The following is a 22,454-nucleotide window of genomic DNA, read 5'->3' on the forward strand; positions in this document are numbered from 1 at the left end:
CGAGATCTAGTTTTATAACCTTCCTGAGACATCTCACCCAAAATCACAAAGATTGCCAAAACTAAAGTAGTAGTTTTTTTTTTTTTTTTTTCGAAATCGGATTTCAGTCCATCATCACAATACTTAATTTATTGACTCCAATTACTAAATAAATAAATGCTTTTCTGTGCAAGACAATAATTAAGATTTGCCCACACAGTGGATAAAGGAGAACATTCACAGCAAATTGAAAGGGAAGACAGGATCAAAAGAGTTAGCTCAGCATAAGACGAGCAGATTACGACGTGGCCGGTCATTACAGAACCGATAACGGAAAACCACAAACTGCACAGTTATGACAGCTTTTTTTATCATCATCTGAATCAATGTACCCTCTTCTATTATCCACCCATCCACTTTCACAGTCGCCAATGTTTCCCGTGCGATCACTTTATTTCTGCCTAAAACACATCTCTCAGATTTTCCTGTAATGAGGATCTGCTAATAGGAACAATTTGTCTGATTTTGTCTCTTTTGAGATCTCATTTCTTCACCCCAATTTGGGACGTTTATCTCACTTAGCACAGAGTTCTGCGTTGGCACTCCTTTCCTTCCAGCACGTTGCAGATGTCACTCTCCTTTGGCTTCGTTGCTGTTACTATTGACAGTGAGAAGTCAGCTGTCAGCCCAATGGTTGCTCTTAGAATCTATGGATCGGTGTCTGTATTTCCAGAAATACCCCCAGCTGGTCCAATATTGCTTATGTTCCTTTGTTCTCTTCCTTCTCCTTCTGGATCTCCAATTAGACTCGTGTTGGATTTTCTTATCTTAATACTCCATGGCTTTTTATCTCTCTTTTATGGTTTCCTTCTCCACCTGCATGTTTTGTATTCCAGGTAATTTGTTCTATTCTAACTTGCAGTTCACTAATATTCCTACTACTTCATCTAATTAGCTGCTGAATGTACCCATTAAATAATTAAGTCTTATTTTCGATCATATTACCTTTTAGATCTTGGGTATTCTCTGTGGTTAATTTTCATAACTGTCTGTTGCCTTTTACAGTTACCTGCATTCTGAAGATCTTGTCAAGCTTGTCTTTCAAACATAGTAAGTATTATAGTTTCACACGTGCCCGATAGCTCCAATGTTTGAAGTCTTTGCAGGTCATTTCCTCTTTCTAGTGTTTTTGTTCTGTTTTTTGATTCTTTCTCACGGTCAGCTGTTCCTTTCCCTCGGCCAGTTATTTGTGGGGATTCTTTGAAGTCTGGGCTTAGTGGGCCTTCTTCTGAGATCACTGGGTGTGCTTCTGCCAGGCCCCTTGAGACTCTGCCATGTTAAATGACACACATCCACGGTATTTGGGGCAGCCTGGGTGATGGGATTTGTCCCATTCACCATCACTGGCAAGCTTGTGGTTAGCGTGTCTGATAGAGGTTTTTCCTTTTTCTCTCTTCAGTAAAAAAGAAGCTTCCGTGTAGCACTTGGGGATGGCTGGTTTCCTTCTGGTTCCCACATACTCAGAAGTTACAGCTCTGCCAGCTCTGCGGCAGCTCCCAAAGCATCCTCTCTCCTGCTGACCTAGACCAGCTTCCCTCCTCACCTTCTCCCCATTCCTCACTCGAGACTAAAAACTTAAACTCACATTCTCCAGGTTGGGCAAAAGCCTGTAGGGTAAATTTAATTGCTTTGCTTAGTACAAGAGTCTGGGTTCTCACTGTCAGTACATTTTGCTCTGATAATGCCGTGGCAGCCTGCAAGCTGCTCAGTGTTTTAAGATGATTGGAAGTTACATAGATATTCCTAATATTCAACCCTTCAGCAGAAAAGTGTCATGTCCCCAGACAACACAACAACTGCAGCTGGTACGTCACCTTGCCACAGCTCCACAGAATGAGCTGGGGAGGAGGCGACAAGCCCAAATGGACTGAGGGAGTTTAGGATTTACGCCACAGCAGGCGCTATTGGCTGCATGGCCACACTGGTCACCTTCTCTCCCTAGTCCCGTGGGGCAAAGCAGAGGCAGGTCAAGGTGAGTACCACTTACAGTGCTGGGCATACCGTGTTTCCCCGAAAGTAAGACCCAGCCGGACAATCAGCTCTAATGCGTCTTTTAGAGCAAAAATTCATATAAGACCCAGTATATAACATATCATATAATTTCATATCATATCATTTCGTATTATATTATATTAGACCCAGTCTTATATCATAGTAAAATAAGACCAGGTCTTATATGAATTTTTGCTCCAAAAGATGCATTAGAGCTGATTGTCTGGCTAGGTCTTATTTTTGGGGAAACAAGGTAGCTAAGGAGCCTCAAAATTAGGAAGCTCTTAATCTTTTAAAGATGTTAAAACCTGCCCACCTTTATCCACAGGGAGTCATTATCTTTATATCCCTGGTCAGGAAAATAAATCTGCCCTCTGACCTGGAGAAAGACATGTCTCCAGCTTCCAAAATGTCTGCATTTCAAACATCACTGACAAAGCCTGTCACAGCCCTTGGTTCAAACACATGAAAATAAAACAGAAGTATCTCACAACAGAGGACACGTCCTCATATCTAGCCAGCTATATTAACAATAACAGGAAGCATCTTTCTTAAATGTAACATTGGCTATATGCAAAAGAAAATATGAATAATATAGGTAAATCGTAATGCAGAATAAGGTAAGAAGTACTCATATCCACCATCAGCCCAGAATTCTAAAGGGGAAAAAAAATACGTTCTCACAGAGAAGAGAGCAGCCTCTTTGAATTCAGTAGAAATCATTTCAATCTCTCATAAGTTAAAAACTATTTAGAGTCCTAGCCTTGTGCTAGATTCTGGGGATACATGACTAGAAAAGCACTTATCAAATAATCACATAAACATGTACATAAGCACTGAAGTACAATAAAGAGAAGGAACGTGGTTCTTTAGAAGCACAATGAAAAATAAATAAAATCTGACCTAGACTGGGAACAGGCATGAGATTGTCAGGGAAGATGCTGGAGAATTTAAAAGCTGTGGGCTAAGGGGGAAATAAGTAGCTTCCGTTCTTCACTTCTTTTTCTGGATATACACAACTCACAACATTTTTAAACGGGAGTTTCACACCGGGGATTATGACAGTTCTGTTAACATATCCTCACTTTTGGGGAAGTTAATATTTTGACAGTTTAGAATATTGTCCCATGACACCACTGGTCCTGGGCTTTTCACATGCAGTAATATTTCTGATTATTCCCTGTGGACCTCACTCATGCAGTAAAATCAACTTGCATTGAGTGGCTCCTCGTCCTCAGACCAGTGGGAGAACGTCCAAACGTAACATTTGATGTTGTGATACATTCTGCAAGGCTGAATATACTTAGTTGATTCTTCTAATTTAATTAATAATTTCATAATGAGAAGACTCAGTGCACCGTGCTAATTTAATAGATAATGTATGTATGGTTTATGTTTAAAAAGCAAAGTAATAATCCAACATCAAAGACAAATACCACACAGTATCTAAAAGGAAAAATATAAATACGACAGAGTTTGAAAAACCTTTAGCCATGCCTTGAAAGCAAATCTTGTGTGTGTGTTCCAAAACAAACATTCTTTGACAATTGTGTTCTTCTTTTATTTGTCAGTTTCTTTTAAAAAAAATCTACTTGGCTAACTCAAGCATGGCTGAGCTAAAGAATGACCTCAAAACCTTACAATTATATAGTCTAAATTACTTCAAGATTTCTGTACAAAGAAAAATAATGAAAGATCTTTCAGTGTATCCCAAAATAATTAATTCACATTGACAAAGATAACTGAAAACATTGGTGTATTTTTAGTTATTTTTTTTAATCATTACCTGTTTTAACCCTTATGAGGTATAATACCTGACAACTGTACAATTTGGAAATACTGAACTTGGCCCTCTGTGTAGACAATTTGCATCTCACAGAATAAGACAATCATTTGAATTTGTGTACTGAAGTGTTGGCTCTAGGATTTGTCCTCTTTTTCTTCCCAATAAAAATCTGGGTGCGTTAAAATCTTTAGTGTCTTAAAGGCCATGGCACGTCATGAACAAGTGGAGAGGCTTAACCAATTTTATGAACGTCACCCTGCAACTGGTCTGCAAGCCAGACTTTGTCCTTTATATGCCAAAGAGGAAAAGAGAAGCAGGGAGAAAAGCTACCCACGTGTTCTTGTTTACCTGGTGACAAAGCAAGCAGACAGTTAAATGAACAGCTACGCAGAAGGTAAAGGGGGAGAGGGTGGTAGATGAAGGTAAAGGGGACCCAATATATGGTGACGGAAGGAGAACTGACTCTGGGTGGTGGACACACATTGTGATATATAGATGATGTCATACAGAATTGTACACCTGAAACCTATGTAACTTTACTAACCAGTGTCACCTCAATAAACTTTAATTAAAAAAAAATTAACAGCTGTGCAGAGGAATGAAGTGGGAGTGGAAGAACCCATCTCTGCCTTATAATTGAAAGTCACAGAGAAAGGACATCCCACTGTTTTTCTCACCTGATCACACTCCAGCCAGTTTTTATTTATATTCACATTTTATACTTCGCTACGTACTCATAAGGCTCAGAGTGGCTTTCAAAAATACAAGAAGCACACAATACCAAATGAATTTAAAATAGATGAAAATTTAAGGCAAAGGAAAACACAGCCGTGCAAGTAGGATTGAAAAAGAAATGTTTACTATGAGATTTCAAACAAAGGACTTTGTATTATACACACTGAACAATATCAACAAAATAAGTACAACAGTGGCCTCCCCAGAGAGGCTTCTTCGAATACATCTTAGTGTAAGATGATGACACCTCATCAAACAATATATTAGCAGGCCCTCGGCTGGGAAACCAACCTGCTGCAGAGACACACAGCTCTGAAGCCCTTGACAGGCACTCAGAGTATATAGGAAAATGGGTGGATCAGCTACACTTAACACAAATAAAGTTGTTTTCCAAGTGATTCTTATAGCTACTGAGCAGCTCTCACATCCAGATTTCACTCCCTGGTAAGGCTCTGAAATACAGCTACGTGCCCTATTATGTGCACTGCCAGGGGCTCCAACAATCTGAGAGGATAGATGTTTTCTTGAGTAAAGAAAGAAGGTTAACACGTGTGCCCTACCTCCAGAGTACCCTCAGGACATAGATTTTCTACTTGAGCAATGACGGAAAGAGTCATCCGTAATTTAACTACTTGCAGAACGTACGTTTGGGGCTCTCCTGTGAGAGTCCTACAGCTCCATGTGACAAGGAAGGAGCACACAGAACTTCTCTTCTGAATTCTTTTCAGGAAAGTATAAGCCTAGACCTCTTCTACCAAGAGTGGCCCATACAGACACAACTCATGTATTTGACTGTATCATTCTAGGCAGTAGACCATGTTATCTTTAACTCTGTGCTTCTGTAAAAAAACAAGAAAGCCAACTCTATATACAGATAAATGCAGTTAACAAATAAAGTAAGAATAAACTACTAGGATTAATGTTTTCAGGATGGTGTCACGTCATCCTTGCATAAATTTCAAAATGTAGAAACTATAAATGGAGACATATACTGACAGACTATATTTTATCATTAAACATAATACCAGTAAAGAATGAAATTTATAATGTACTGAATTAGGGAAAGAGTCACTCTCTTAACAATTCCACTTCTAGGAATAAACTCTTCATATAGACATATATGTTGTACTGTATTTCCCCGAAAATAAGACCTAGCCGGGCCATCAGCTCTAATACGTCTTTCAGAGCAAAAATTAATATAAGACCTGGTATCATATTATATTATATTATATTGTATTGTATTATATTAGATTATTACATAAGACCCAGTTTTATATTATAATAAAATAAAACCGGGTCTTACATTAATTTTGCTCCAAAAGACACATTAGAGCTGATGGTCTGGCTAGGTCTTACTTTCGGGGAAACAGGGTAGTTATTACCACAAAAATACTCTGTAACAAACCATTCCAAAAGTCAGTCTCTGGAAGCAACAATTATTCATTCTCATCCATCTGTTTGTTGGCTGAGAGAAGACTGCTCTAGGCTGAATTTATCCGGGCAACTCTACTAGTAGAGACAAGGCTTCTGTATGCATCTGAGGGTCTTCTTATGTGATCTAGGCTGGGTTGAGCTAAAGAGGTGCAGCTCTGCTCCACATGGCTTATATTAATATTTTCCTGGACCGAGAGTCCTGGCCTGGGCATGTTCCCCTCAGGTGGACACAGAAGCCCAGGGAGCAAGCAGAAACATGCACAGCCTCTCAGGGCTGGGAATTGCTACACAGTGACCTCTGACCACTCCACGGGCTAAAGTAAGTCATACAGCTGAACCCAAAATCAAAGAGGAGATATGCTGACCTCATGAATATAAGAGAAAGAGAATAAATGTGTTTTAACAATAAATTAATCAATACAGTTAAATATACAAACACACTGCAGCAGTTCTGCTAACAAATACTTAAGATGTAAAATACTCAAGATATAAAATTCTGTAAAATAGAATGTTTTCATATAATCATCAAGCTATATAACCACTTTAAAAAGTGTTATTTCTGTAGGTTCTGAAAACAAGCACATTGCAAACATATCTTAAATTGAATAAAGGCATGAATAGTTTTGTAAAATACAGGTTATAGTAACAAATCATCAACCCACTTATATCCTGTACCTCGGGAAGGACAGTTGTAGGGAACCCTCCTAGAAAAGAAAGAAGGCATGTTGTCCAGTTTAGTCTCCTTGTAAGTATGCTAAGTGCTTTTGGCTAGCAATAGACACCTTTTCTCCAGTATGCTTTTAGCAGAATGTACCTGGTTTTCAAAAATCACTACGGTAAACAAATCAGTAATCTATAAATTTATTGGGCATGGCTCACTGGAAAGTGTCACATAAACTGTATAATTATATGGGCATGTATTACTCTTCTAGGGCTCGATCACAAAATACTATAGGCTGGGGGCTTAAACAACAGAAAAGCATTTTCTCAGTTCTGGCAGCTGGAAGTCTGAGATCGCGGTGCCAGCGTTTCAGTTTCTGGGAGAGGAGGACAGGGGGACAAAGGGAGAGGGGGAAAGAGGAAAAAGGGGTGGTTCTCTGATGTCTCTTCCTATAACTTCTTATAAGCACACTAATCCTTTTGGATCAGGGCCCCACCCTTATGATCTCATTTAATCTTAATTACTTCCTGAGAGGCTCCATCTTCAAATATCACTTATAGCTCCATTAGGCAGCTAGGGTTCAACATATGACCTTGGAGTGATATCCACTCCATAACAGAGCATAAAATTAAGATCTTCTTGAGTTAATGCTCTTCCTTTCTAAGTAAGCCATCTGTATACCTCATCTATTAACCTGAATAAGAGTGCATCCACAAAGCAAACCAGGGGCTGGGGTGTCACACTGGGGCACGAGAACACCTTGCCTATGCCTCTCAGCTACTGAACTTACTAATAAAGCATGCCCTGGGTAAGATCGCTGCTTGTGTACATTTGATTTGACCTTCTATCTGATCATTTGTGTTATCTCCAGTGTGTATAGTATTTTAGCAATTATGGAAAATTTTTAAACAAAACACTAAATTGAAGGATTAATAAGAGCATAAATATTAATTATTATATTTAGTCAGCTGCTTAAATATATGCAAATTTATTCATGAGTAAATTCTAACATCAAAATTCAAGTTCTTATAGAATGCTTGTGACTTAAGGACTTATAAGAATTAATTTTATTAATCTTAAATTAACAAAATTAAATTCCTAGCTTAAAATTCAGTGTCTAGGACATCAAAAAATACAAACAAAAATGAAAAGTCAAAAAGACATAATGGGTAAAACAAAATATAGATTAAGAGAGAAAGAATCATGATAAATAATAATCTTGGTTTTTAATTAGATTGCAGAATGACTAGCAGGATGTAAGCCAAAAAACAAAAATGACAGGGCTTAAATTGTGTGTGTTATATTTATTCTCACCTACTGTGCTATATTGGCAAATGCTAGTGTCATACCAAGTGTTAATTAATAAATCATGACTCTCACTAGGTGATGTACTTCTTGACACATATACTAATTCTCAAGAAAAAATATTTAAGAATGTAAAATCTCTTCAAATCTGGCAGCTAGAACTTCTAATTAAAAGTTCTACTGTTTGTTCCATACTGTGGAGATCTCCAAAAATCTGAGCAGGTTCTTGTTGGTGGAACATTCTGACTTTGCCACAGGTGGGGTTTATATAGATTGACAGATCAAACTGAAAATAGAAGCTTCGCTTTTAAACTGTCAAAATGGAATGCCACTCTTCCTCTTATTTCTGATCATTTAAGCATATGACCCACGTTCAGCACAACAAAGATTTTTTGTCCCTACGTGTTAAATATAGTGGAGAATTCGGTTCTGGGGTGTTTGTGATCCAGCCCCTGCGAAGTCTTATTGGATCATGTTAGCACACAGTAATGATTATTTTGTCATTATACTCCAAGTGCTCTATGAAAACAAAACAAAAACTTTTTCTTCATTCCTTTAGAAAATCTTTGTCTTTTAAAAACATTCTCTTGACGCGTCATTCACTGTAAGTCAACTGACTTGACATTAACCCCATCTTATGACGCCCCTGAGTTGAGAGCTCACTCTGCACAGCTCGCTGTGCTTCCTCCCACCCGTTTCCTTCATTAGAATATAAGCTCTTTGAATCAATACCTAAATCAACCAAAACTGCATAATCTTTTTGCCTCGATATCCAAAACTTGTGTGATGAATTAGCTCACCTCGCAGACCTATGAAGTGATCGAGAGACCGCATTTCCTATTTTTTATTTTATTTTATAAAAGGTAGGTTGTATAAGTGCTACCTCAAGTCTTTTTTTAAGTGAGTGGAAAACTCAAGCTATAGACATAATTTTGGTCTGTTTTTTTTTACATTTGGGGACAAAACATATTCTCAGCCCGGATACACAAGCAGACCATGTGGCTGGAGGGATGTTAGAAATGCGACCTCATCCTGCGATTATCCCTGGTAACAGAAGGGGCTGCTGGGAAAGGTTTTATAGCCCCTATCAAGTCTCCACACTTCCTAACAATCCAAAATGAGCTTGTAATCTGCTTATGAAAACGAAAGGGTTTATATGCAAAGATACCTTTAAATTACACTAAATAATTATACAACCAAATTTCAAGACTGTTTTCTATCCTGCTTAGTGTGGAGAAGCTGCTCGCAGTTCAGCTCAAGCCGCTCATGACCGAGGCCCGGCTCCCACGTACTCTCTGCATCTTCATGAAACACTGTCCTCCAACTCAGGAGCAATACCCAGGCCCCTGGCATAGCTGGGGGGTCCTCTTCTTGGGCCACCTAGTTTGGGAATCTAAAAATACAGAGTAGCATCCTCTCTGCCACAAACCTCCAATGTCAGAGAGTAATAAAGTGTTTCAAAATAAAAATTGCTGCTAATTCACTGAAATTATAATTCCAGCTGTTTAAAAATGAAAAATGAATAATTACATGAGAAATTTTCAATAAAAGACATCCCTGTATTTTAATGCCAACCTGCGGAATCTCGGGACCTCTGACACTGAAGCACTAAAGATCAAAGTTATTTTGAAGTTGGAAAGTTCTAGAAGCAAGAAAGACAGTACAAAACATTAGGGGACACTATCACCACTTTTCATTGTTTTGTGGGTCTTTAAAAAATATTTTTGATATATAAGTAAAGCATTTTTTAAGAAGAGATACTATTTATTTTGGTGATTTCATTTAGCTTAACCTATTTTACAAAATTCTATTAAAATATCCAAACGAAAGAAAAAAGCATCATGTGTCTGGATTACGTGTGGACTGAATATACATATTTCTTATAAATATACACATATATCTACTTGACAGATTTGTTTTTAACTATTTATATCGAGCACCATCAAAATATATATTTAATATTTAAAGAATTTCCCCTTTTGAGATATAAATAATATCTACATTAATAACTACCTCACATGTACCTCATCCTGATATATATTTGTATCTCAAAGGGGGAAACTGAGAAAAGAATTAAGGAATCATTACAAGTTAAAGAAACATGAGGGTAAAAGATGATTAAAAGACCATTTACAGGTTTATTTACCAAATCGAAAGTACCTCTGATCCTGACAAAGGAACACTCAAATCCCAGTTGAAATAAGCCACTTAAAATCATAAGATGATCTTTACTACCCCCAGAGAAATAAAAATTCCAGTAGTCATGGGCCGGCCCGGTGGCTCAGGTGGTTAGAGCTCCGTGCTCCTAACTCCGAAGGCTGCCGGTTCGATTCCCACATGGGCCAGTGGGCTCTCAACCACAAGGTTGCCAGTTCAATTCCTCGAGTCCCGCAAGGGATGGTGGGCTCTGCCCCCTGCAACTAAGATTGAACACGGCGCCTTGAGCTGAGCTGCCTCCCGGATGGCTCAGTTGTTGGTTGGAGCACGGGCTCTCAACCACAGGGTTGCCAGTTCAATTCCTCGAGTCCCGCAAGGGATGGTGGGCAGCGCCCCCTGCAACTAAAATTGAACATGGCACCTTGAACTGAGCTACCGCTGAGCTCCCGGATGGCTCAGTTGGTTGGAGCGTGTCCTCTGAACCACAAGGTTGCCGGTTCGACTCCCGCAAGGGATGGTGGGCTGTGCCCCCTGCAACTAGCAATGGCAACTGGACCTGGAGCTGAGCTGCGCCCTCCACAACTAAGACTGAAAGAACAACAACTTGAAGCTGAACAGCACCCTCCACAACTAAGATTGAAAGGACAACAACTTGACTTAAATAAATAAAATTAAAAAAAAAAAAAAAAAAAAAAAATTCCAGTAGTCATCAATCGATTCTTTTTTTACATTTTTTGCATGTAGCATCTGAGAAAACATCATCAAAATCATTATTCTGAGTTTATTATTTCAAGGGGAAGGAATGCTTCCACAAGGCTTTTGTTATTAAAGAATATGCTTATGGTATGATAATTTATGTCTAGTTCATTGAGCAGGTGTTCTAGGCAAGATAATCTGGGGGGATGGTGACTATGACGCACTGTTTTCCATTAACCCCTCAGCACTGCCGGTCTGAAGCTCCCCTTCTGAAGACTAATCCATTTTGCCTAACGCTTAGCATTTTCAGATCCTAGCTCTGGGTGCCAGAAAGCATTTATGTTTTAAAGTACAAGAAAACCACGTGACAATTTTGAGAACCTAGTCATCCCTCATGAAAGTCAACTGATAAAAGCCAAAAGCATCAAAAGGAGAAAGACTCTGTACAGTCAGTATACATGAAACCAGGATGATTTATACTCTGTCAATTCATTCCCATCAAACTGCAGGAAAGATAGATAGATAGATAGATAGATAGATAGATAGATAGATAGATAGATAGATAGATAGATAGATAGATAATCTATATAGATAGATATTTCCCTATCTGTATATATATATATATATATATATATATATATATATATATATATGCCTGTTCTTGTCACCCTTTACAAGGTTCCCTAACCCCCACTTAAATTTATTTCAAAGACTGTTATGTAAGAATGATGGGATTCAAAAAAAGAAAAGAAAGGAAAAATGACAATGACAATTCACAATATCCAGACCAAGGATCACAGGATCACAAACTACTTCCCCTCCACAGTCAAACTTAGCTCACACAATTGCTGCATGACTTTGGATTATTTGCACATTGCACAGAGCTCTCGTTCGCCATCATTCGGTGTCACCAATCCTACGACAGTGATCCCCATCTGCTTTACTCATTTATTTGATCTGCTGAATCTCCACAGATGTTTGAATCCCATCTCAACATTTATCTCCCCAAGTCAGCATCCACTAACTTTCAACTGGGGCTATCTTTTTTCTTTTTTCTAGGATTCTGTATCACAGAACTTAATACTGTTCATGGTTAGAAGCACTCTGGTGTCAGATGACCTAGATTCAAATCTGAATCAACTTCTTTCTACGTGGACTAGGTACTTAACCTCTCAAAATCTCACATTTATCTGCTGTAAAATGGCAAGTGTAACAATACCTGCAGCGATATCTCCCTCGAATGTACCAAATCTGTCCAACCACCGGCCCCCACATTCTGGGCATACAACCTGGGTTACACAGAGACTGACAGTCACAAGGGCCACATGTGTGGGTTCATGTTCTGTTGTGTCAGCTCTAAAATCTTTAAAAGTTCGAAACATTTGAGGAAACGCGCATTTTCATTTTATATTGGAACCTGACATTATAACAATTGCACAAACTCCCTTGGGTTGCCAAATACAACAAATAAAACTATAGGATGCATAGTTAAATATAAATTTCGGATAAGCAGTTAATAATTTTGTCAGAAGTACATCCATGTAAACTTTGGGAGACACTTATATGGAAAAAAAAAATTAACCTTCATCAGAAGCGATTGAAAAAAAAAGAAATGATATTGTGTTACATTTTTCCAGTAATGAATGTCAGCAAAATTCTGGAATATTTCTCCAGGCTTCAAAGGAGAGAAAACAGGGATGAAAATACGAATTGTGTGATATATATGGTGGTAAAAAAAAAAAAAAAAGTAATGAAAGCTTATGAATATGCATCCTTAAAAACACTGGCCTGTTCAATATACCTTATAAAACATTCAAATAAATTATAGGGCAATAGTCTTTTTTAAATGGAGGGTGTACTCTTAGTGTCGTGGTACACATCAGCTGCTGTGCTACTATCTCCCAACATTTTAAGCAAAAAAAAAAAAAAGGCAAGCGCTCGCCCTGCACTGCCGGCTGGGTGTTTTCACTCTCACCGTAGGCGGCTCTCAGATCCCCAAACACCCTTTTCCCGAGCATATCTTTTAACCGGCCATCCTGTCGTTCTGCATCACCAGGTATGTGTCTACTGTGTATCTCACTACTCCATTAAAAGAGAAATGTCACATACCCTTATTTTTTAAAAGAATCTAAAATGTGGTGATTAACAGCCAAGGTGCTGTTCATACAAAGTATGAAGCTTCATCGGTATGCCTTCAGATTCCACCTTGCAGCTAACTTTTAACATAGCTTCTTTTTAAGTTTGAAGAAACGTGTCTTAGATATCCGGAATATGCTGTCTACATGCTCAAAAAAATGTTAAATGCTACATATATAATGTATATGCTTTAAATGCTCCACACATATGTAACGATGTATGTGTGTTTATTTAAGGTTCTATAGCACATGTCGATAGCATATTATGAATTTTAAATGAATTCAAAAAATATAGGTTGAACCATATAAACTTGCTAATATCGGACTATGTCTAATCTACAAAAATTGCAATTTATCGTGATTCCCAGTAAGATAACAGCTTATATGAAGCAAAAGTGAAGGGGAAAGTTTACGTGTTCATATGAATGAGCATATCCATTATAATCAAAAGTACTCTCCGGGTCTTTTTATCCCGAGAATTTCACCTGGCACAGGTAGTACGCACACTAACTGCCCGAAGACCCTAAGAAGAATGTTGATGGCAAATCAGCAGCCTTTGCAGTCACGGCAGCAGGGATACCGAGAAGAGCAGGCCACTTAGTTCCATCAGCTCAGGGAATGGATTGATCCCAGAAGCTGTGAAAGGCCGACCTGGCCATCTGCAGTTCCCAGCAAGACAAATAAATCAGATGCAGACGTCGGCTGCGACTCTGGATGTGATAAGAATGCCCCTAATTCTCTAGCATAAAACAATGGCATGGAAGAGACTGCTGCCAACCGCCACAAATGCTCTGCTTGGGAGCTCTTCAGGGGAAAGAAGGTGTTCTTTTCCCCCCTAAGTGTCTTCAGTCATACTTTTGCTTTAGAAAATAAACCAAAATAAGGAAGGGTTAAGTACTAGTTACATATGAAAGGCCATGATATAAATACTGTTAGAGAAAATGGTAAGGTGTTCCTTTTCAAATAGCACGTCCTATTTGGGGCATCATTTCAACATTCGTGGGGATGTGGGAAAGCGCTATTTCTAACGTTTCTCCCCATAGGGAAGGAGTCCTCTTGCTGTATAACAAGCCTGGCCTGTATCAGCTCCCTCTCTCATGTTTCACCACATTACGAGTTTGAAAGGAGAACTGCCCGTGATAGAACAGACCGGGCTTGTGGCCTTGTTGGAGGTGAGCCACCTTCAGGAAACATGTCCCAGTGTGTCCTCCACGCCACCCACTCTAAAGGCGTCTCCCAGAGTGGCCAGGGAGAGGCCTGGCCTAGTCCAGCCCTGGCGTACAGCTCAGGCAGCTACAGTGTTTCCCCAAAAATAAGACCTAGCTGGACCATCAGCTCTAATGCCTCTTTTGGAGCAAAAATTAATATAAGACCCAGCCGTATTTTACTATGATATAAGACCCGGTCTTATCGCATTAGAGCTGATGGTCCGGCTTGGTCTTATTTTCGGGGAAACACAGTCCTTCTCGGTTCAGTATCGCCCATAAACACAAATCTGTTATAAAAATAAATGTGATATTTTGGTCTCCATGTGCTCATCTTTTCATCTTACTTCTCAGTTATTTCAAGATCTCAGTAGAGAGGAAGACTATAATTAAGGACCCTAAAGTGCCTGAGCATCTCACATCATCAACTTTGCTGAAAACAAACACACATTTACAAACCAGTTTTGGGAGTGCTATCATCTCTCGCCTGTCCACAGGCTTGGAGTTAAAGAGGAAGGTCACTGGCCATCACCCTGCAGTGCAGCCCAGTGAGCCTGAGAAAAATGGAATTCGGGAACCATCACATGGCTTCGAGAGGCTAAACAGCATCTTATGTCCCTGTCTCCTTCCTAATAGATAAACTCAGGACTTTTCTTCTGCCACTTGAGGCAAAAACGAAAACAAACTAACTAACAAACAAAAAGAGGTAGCCCCGCAGAGCTACCCTGCCTTGGGACACCAGGTGAATGCTGAGGGGTTAATACCCACGCAGGTGGGTGAAACCTGTGTCTACGCTGATAGGACACCAGGCCGCAGTGACGTAATGAAGCACAGCCAGTGAGAAGCACAGCTGACACCACCGTGAGGAGAACACAAACTCCCCTCCCTGCATTTTGGTACTGGGAGAAGACAATTACAAAGAGTACCTTTGTTCAAATTAAACAGCACTCTATTTTTACATAAGCAAGACGATCATAATGGTCGATGACACTTTTTCAGGGAAATGCTGCTGGAAAAATTAGCAGGCAAAGCAGGCCCACACAGCTGCATGTGTTGGCCTGGGTCTTTGCAGCTGCACAGAACCAAGGATAAATGACAAGTAATAATTTTTATTCCTGAATCTTCAGACTCATATTTCATACTTCGATATCTTATTATTTTTCTTATTGAGCTGCCAGGAAAAAAAAAAAAAAAAAGATGATTTCACTAAAGAGGATAAAATAAAGAGAACAGACTCTTTGTTACAGCTATGAATGAGGGGAAAAGTCATCTGTTTTTAACCCTGGTTAAAGAAGTATTTGAAAGTATTTTACCTGGGTCAGCATGTGAGTTCTGGAAGGGATAATAACAGAACTAGGATTTCAGAAGCAAGAAATGCATTGAGAGAGCATATGAACACTGTCAAAATAGTAATGGGACAGGACAGAAATCCTGAAGGAGCCAAAAAAAATGTATACACATTTTAGAAAGGAAAAAACGGTATTAAAATGGTAATACAATGAATGATACTGGCATTCATTTGATTAACGCCATCTTTTGAGCGAACACTTTGCTATCGTAATTCGATTCAACTTCGAGAAGTAATACATGGATAACATCTGTTGAAATGTGTAATTCTTTCGGCACCCCCGGTAGTACTGCTGTGTCCAGAGTTCCTGATTTACAAAAATTAAGCAATGAAACCGACTCTCGTCATGTGACGCTGTCTACAGATGAGGAGGTGACCCTGCCACTGCAACACACTCTTGGAGTTCAAGTACCATCATCTGTAAAATAAAGCTGTGAAAATTGCTGAAATGTATGGTTTCTCTTAACTGTACGATTTTCTGTGTCTATTACCCATGTTTACTGTAAGAGAAACAGATGAATAACGGGCACTTCTGCGGAGGGAAACGTGAAAGAAAACAAAAAGTCAATACGAACGATAGCTAACCATTTTATGGAAGAAGGAAATCTAGTTACTCGGCTTTTCATGCTGTGCTATTTATGTAATTATGTTATCAGTTCTGGATTCTAAAATCTTCATTTTTATTGCTCTTATTTAAACGTGCCAATTAAAGAAGATGCATTTTAAATCCTGTTGATTATTTTCTCCTTATTAGAAAAGTGCTGCATGTTCATTGTTTTAAATACAAAGATTCACACGAGGAAAAGGAAAATTATCGACAGTCCTGCCATCCAGACATACCACAGTTACCACGTGTGTGCAATTTGAAATCAGCTCCCAGATATTGGCTTGTCAAGGGGTTCTGAGAATGGGTCCCTGTTGAGAATGGTTCGACCCCATATTCTCAGTGGTCAGATTGAAATTGGCACCCTGGGAATAAAGAAATCACTTCCAAACAAGTATAATCGAGGTCCAAGAACCCATGCTGGGAAAACTGGTATAGTGAGAGAAGAAGAAAATGAACTTCTACACTACAACTTGCTCAGCAGAATGGACAAAAAAACTAAGTGCCCCACGTAAGCGTTTCCCTGCTTCATCCCCTGCTAGTGGCCTGCCTGCTTCAGTGGCAGCACCAGCGTGGCAGAGACACACTTCAGGCATCCGAATGACTCCTAATAACAGTTAACTGGATGCTGGTCCCAGTGAAATGGGGCACCAGGAGTAGCTCAGCCTCATTCCCAGGGTTGACTCTATGGTATTTACTGACACAAATGTCTAGGGGGCAAGGCTTTGACTGTTTCCTCACTGCTGCACTGTGGGATTGCTAAGCAAGTTTATCAGGGTTTAGTTTCCTTCACAGCACTTTTACCAAGTAACTGCACATTTGACACTGACAATCCAGAATGGCAGACTGAGGCGAAGGGTGCACTGCAAACTTTACAAAAAGGTACATTCTTGACGGGAGCACCTTCAGTTTATAAAGTATCTGTTTTTCAGCCCTGCAATTATACATTTGATGTCATTCAGCTATTATGGTAAAATTCCACCGATAAGAATGACAAGGAAACACAAAATGTCAATCGCAAATGAGTTGAGTTCAAATTATCCAATTAAATTGTAACTGCTAGATAACAGATTCTCTATTAAACCTGCTTCTTTAGGCAAATAACCACTAAGTCTACTGTTCGGGTGGGGATAAATAGTGTAGAAATTTCTTCAATTCAAATCTTATAAGCTAAAATTAAAAGAAAAATGGATCTTTATACCATGGCTTGCAAAGTCCATTGTACTTTTACGATTAAACTGCAAAATACACAAAGACCTGCTCTCTAACAGCCATTGAAAAATATGCAGCACTTCATCATTTTTTAAATATGCCACAAATAGCTTTTTGGCAAGATTGTGAACTAATACAGATTGTTGGTTTTCTCTTGTAAACCCACCCCCAGTGAAGTAACAGAATCAACAAGAAAATTGTTGGATCTGAGAAACTAATAGGTAAATTTTCAGAAATGTTGTATTTATGTCCATTTGCTGGAGGGAAATGGCAGTATAGAGTGGAAAGAAAGACCAAACCAGAGGTTCTAATTCTGTCCCTGCCTCCTCCACACACAGTGGACTGCGCAGGCTCCCTCCTGCACTAACACTGCTCCAGGGACAAACAAGTACAATTGGGAGACACCAGGGTAGCTGTCAGAGGTTGGGTTTTTCGGAAGCAGATCCTGAGACAGAGTCTGAGGTACAGTGCATTCACCAGAGACCGATACCTAGCAAACAAGGGCTGATACAGCAAGCTTGGACAGAGGGAGAAGGCAAACCAGGATGCAGCCTAACACATCTCTGGCCTGAGAAGTAGAGACCTGGGGAGCAGGTCCTACCATCATGGGTGCCCTGCATCAAGTGGAAATGGCCACGCAGTCATACCCCTGCCTCGCTCAGTCAACAGATGTGGCTTTCTCTGGAAAAGGTGTGCCCTTGTTGAGGCGGTGGTCTGTTTCTAATGGAGGCCGTGAAGAAGCTGACAGCGGGGGCTCCCTGCACTCATCCCAGCTGGGCAGTAGGACTTCCTTAAAGGGGTCTCGGTGGTACATCTGGTGTCTGGCGCAGTGCACTGATGGCCAGCAAGGATGAGGAGTGGGCGACAGTCTCTGCAGAAAGACCCACAGCCTCATGTCAGCCTTACGCGTCATACTCTCAGGATTAAGTTTTCCCGGGTAAGACAGATATGGGAAAGGAAGGTCTAGATCAGTGTTACTACTGAATATAGAAGCAACAATAACAAATAAAAGATTAGTAAATTTACACACACACACACACACATATTCACCTATATATGAAGAGGGGTTCGAGCTACTCACGCTCAATGAGCAGCTGCCTTCCCCAGCATTTCCCCATGTGGCTATCTAGGTTCCCCAGTGATGAGAAATTCATCTGACAGTCATACATACTGTAGGGTATTCCTCAAAGAATTAAGTAACAGCAAAGCTTAAAAACATAAGCAAATAAACAGAAACCCCCATGTGGGTAAGTCTGGTAGAGGTTGGCAACAGTAGACTTACTGTTGATAGTGGCTTCTAACGTCTACGACATTTAGTTATTTGCAGTTTTCCTGTGCCTATGAATTGAAAAAGAAGATGCAGGCAGGCAGGCAAGCAAGATAAGCCGATTGCCAAGAACCACTATCCAGTGAGGATGTGGCAGTCATCGGAGTGTTCGGAATTGTATTTATTAGTTCACAGAGAAAATCTTTGCAAACTCATTTGTTTGTGCAGAATGGTTCAGAAACGAAAAGCCACTGTGAGAGTGGATACGGACATGAAACGCGTTTGATGAGGTCCTAGACGGCCTAAGCTGCAGGACCCTAAGCTGTAGGAGTCCTGCGGACACATCTCATGTTGCCGTAATCTTCACCCCCTGGGGTTATTGACCAGCCCTTAACATATGTCCCTTTGTGTCAAAATCTATTCCAGTAGAGCCTACAAGGAAGGCCACAGGTCCGGAGGCACGGATTTTTGAGAATGGATTTCTTCAACCACTCATGAGCTGTAGGACATTGTTCAAATTAATCACTTTCAACTTCCTTACTTGTAAAAAGGTTAAGTACGGCTTATTTAGTTAGAATTTTGTGCTTGTTAAACATCACACCACTTACCCCTGGCCACACCACTCCCTCCTGTTCCCCAACCACTTGCAAAATTGTCTTCTTCACCTGATTATACCACAATTATAAACTTGTTTCCTCTAATGAAACTTGACAAAATGTGTCCAGGGCTATATAGCAGCTCATACTCTATTTAATCACCTACGTGTATTATTAAAATGTCTCCCTATAAATTAGCCAATTCTGGATAAAGCTTTTCAAGCCCTTAGATTATCAGCACTTAATGGAAAAAGAGGAACAGAACGATAAGACTCTTAGAGAAAATCATTATAATATTATATAAGAAAAATATCTAAAATCTGCACCTAAATCCAGTAGAGCTAAAATTATATTTTAAAAGTCTAAGAAATGAGGTCTTTCTGGTGAAGTATTATAGAGAAAATTAATATTTTAATAACTCCATTAGATTCATGAAATGCATGATGCTTATATCCTATTATAATTTTAGATTAGGAGAGTAGCATCAAATAATTCATTGTACTAATTTCAAATTTACTTCCATTTGTAAAATAGGCCCAAAGACAGAATACTGAATCCAGTTTTATTTACCTCAAAAGACCAGGAAAATTTATTCAGATATATCTAAGTTTAGGCACTGAATATAAAACTAGCGTAGTCTGCATAAGATCAAGCAATAAAATTTCCTTTTTTCATTAAAGATTAGTTTGCAATGTTAACGACTAATGCTAAATAAAAATAAAAATTGGTTTTGCACTTATATGTCAGTGTATTTCTTCTTTCCTTTTGAATAAGCTGTCACCTGGAGTTATCCAAAATAAATAGCAAATGGACCCCCAGTACTAAAATAATGAGATAGCAATCTAAATTTCCATGCAAATCTATAATGCCATTTTCCAATGACAGAAGAGAGTAATGGAATTAGATTTCCCTAACAACACGTCACTCAAATATATTATTAATTTTGTGCCCACCCAGCACATAGGGATACAGTTAAGAGTAGAGCCCATTGGATAATTTGAAATTCATAACGTTTCTTGAGCTCCTCCGAGTAAGGTGCTATAAAAATATTAAATAGCAATAATCATGATAATGATGACATTACTATTATAATCTTCATCTCGCACATGCTATAAGCAATTCTCAGCCACGTTATCACTTGGCTATGTGCACATACACACAGCCAGGGAGGTTTTGCGGGGTAGGGAATTCCCTTGGAAATCAATGGGAGCTTTGCAATCACTCCAACTCAGCAAGGGACTGGGAGATGGTGGATAGAAAGAAAAATTACACTATACACTGAAAAGCATCAACGCAAATAGAAAAAAGAAGAAAAAGAAAGAAAGGAGGAAAGGAAGAAAAGGAAGGAAAGGAAGGAAAAGAAAGGAGGGAGGGAGGGAGGGAGGGAGGGAGGCAGGGAGGGAGGGAGGGAGGGAAAGAAAGAAAAAAGAGTGAAAGAGAGAGAAAGAGAGAAAAGAACGAAAGAACAGTTCAATGGTTTCAGAGTTAAGAAAAATGAGACAAGACTATTATTTTTAATTTAAAAAATTCTAAATATTATTTATAAAAAAGTGTAAAAAGAATTAAAAAATTTTAAAACAGCCACACACTTTCTTGTATAAAAAATGAACACATTCCATTCTTTTAAATAACCAAATATGTTCATTTGTGTTTCTTGCAAGTTCCTAAGCCTTATTTTGGATTTGGAAAAATCTCTTCTGTATCATATTTTAAAATCCTCTTTGTGTCTGCTAACATCAGTTGCTGTATTAGTCCTGAAAAGAAGGTAATAGCTATATTAGAAAGACAACCTTCCGCATTACAGAGAACTACATCAAAACCTGTAGCCAAGAAAATCATCAATGGATGACTTCAGAAAAGATGTGATAAAGTGTATTTTGTTATAATTAAAGTAGTAGAAACTACAAATGTGGTTATATTTAGTATTGAAAACCTGGTGCAAGATGTAGGAAAGGGATCTTTATGGACTGCTATTTATACAGCTTAGAAGCTCTCTCTCTTCCCTAATTTTATCCTTAGACCCGTATTTAGCCCAGAGACGGAAACCATATTTATAGAAACAATCTCCTTCAGATTTTTTAGGATAAGGGACCACAAACCAACACCTACAAGTGTACAGTTTACTCAGCCAGCCTGTAACCATGGAAACAGATTGACCATTTACACCAAGCTGCCTCCCTGTCTTGAAAACTGCTCACAATGTAATCTGATTACTTTGTCTAAGAATGTATTATCATTCAAACAACCAACCAGCCAATCAAGAATGTATATTAAAAAGTTTTTGCTACATAAGAAAGCTCAAAACGTGTCTACCACAGAAGTTTAACAAAATCCTTTCCACAGAATCTTCATTTTTTGGACAAAGACAGAGCGGCTGCATCAGTGACGCTCCTGATTAGGTGCCATCTGCCTGTATTGTCCCCCACGTATTTTGTCTCACACGTCATTGTTCTCTGGATCCTCAGGCCGGCAGGCTCTGCCCTGCGTATGTCCTTCATAATATTGACTTCACAGCGTCTCAGACTCCATGGAAATGTATAAAGAACAATGACTATTGACAAGTCTTTGAGAGATGAGGTGCATCATAAGTCTGCAGTCTTAAAAGTGACAACTACCCACATTCATTGCTATTATTACTACAAATGTCATAAGCACTGCATTTCCTACTTTGGCGTATCTCACAGCTTAAGATGAAAATCTCACACATATTATTAATATAGAATCTCCTAGTGGCCCTGACAGAAAGATACCACCATCGCCACTTCAAATGAGAGAGCTCAAGACAGTTCCAAGACAGTTCAAATTCTTGTCCAAGTTAAAAGAACACAAATAAACAAAATAAATATAAATACATTGTTTATGGCAGCATCAGAATTCTAACTATGATCTTTAGACCCTAGTCTTTCCTTCACTCTATATCTACAATTATTCAATTCCTAGGTAGTACCCTAAGACAAACTAAGCCTTTCAAATAACCACACTTACCGAAAAATTAGTCTCTGTGTGCATCTGACTCTCATCACACATCATTTATTCTTCTCGTGTGGCCCACTGTAAAATATTTTATTATGGCATAGGTTACGTTATCAGATACCAAAGATTAAAAGATTACACCAACAACTATTATCAAACTAACAATTCTCCTTTTCTTGTTACAAATCTCCTATTGAAATAAAATACATACTTAAAAAAAAAATCATTGACACTTTCTGCCCATGATACTAAAGGTACAGCTGAATATTGGAAAAACGAATTTCTGAAGATGTCTACAATACATACTAT

The 22,454-nt window shown here is 39.0% G+C and overlaps 1 protein-coding gene across 1 annotated transcript in view; it reads right to left on the reverse strand.

The window, feature by feature from the left end:
- Positions 1-22,454, reverse strand: part of RALYL (RALY RNA binding protein like) — a 1,518,143-nt gene that overhangs the window by 1,299,437 nt on the left and 196,252 nt on the right. The gene's annotated exons all lie outside the window — the stretch shown is intronic.

The sequence above is a fragment of the Rhinolophus sinicus genome, chromosome 7 (assembly GCF_057876585.1).
Source record: "Rhinolophus sinicus isolate RSI-liver-muscle chromosome 7, RSI-T2T, whole genome shotgun sequence".
Classification (NCBI taxonomy): domain Eukaryota; kingdom Metazoa; phylum Chordata; class Mammalia; order Chiroptera; family Rhinolophidae; genus Rhinolophus; species Rhinolophus sinicus.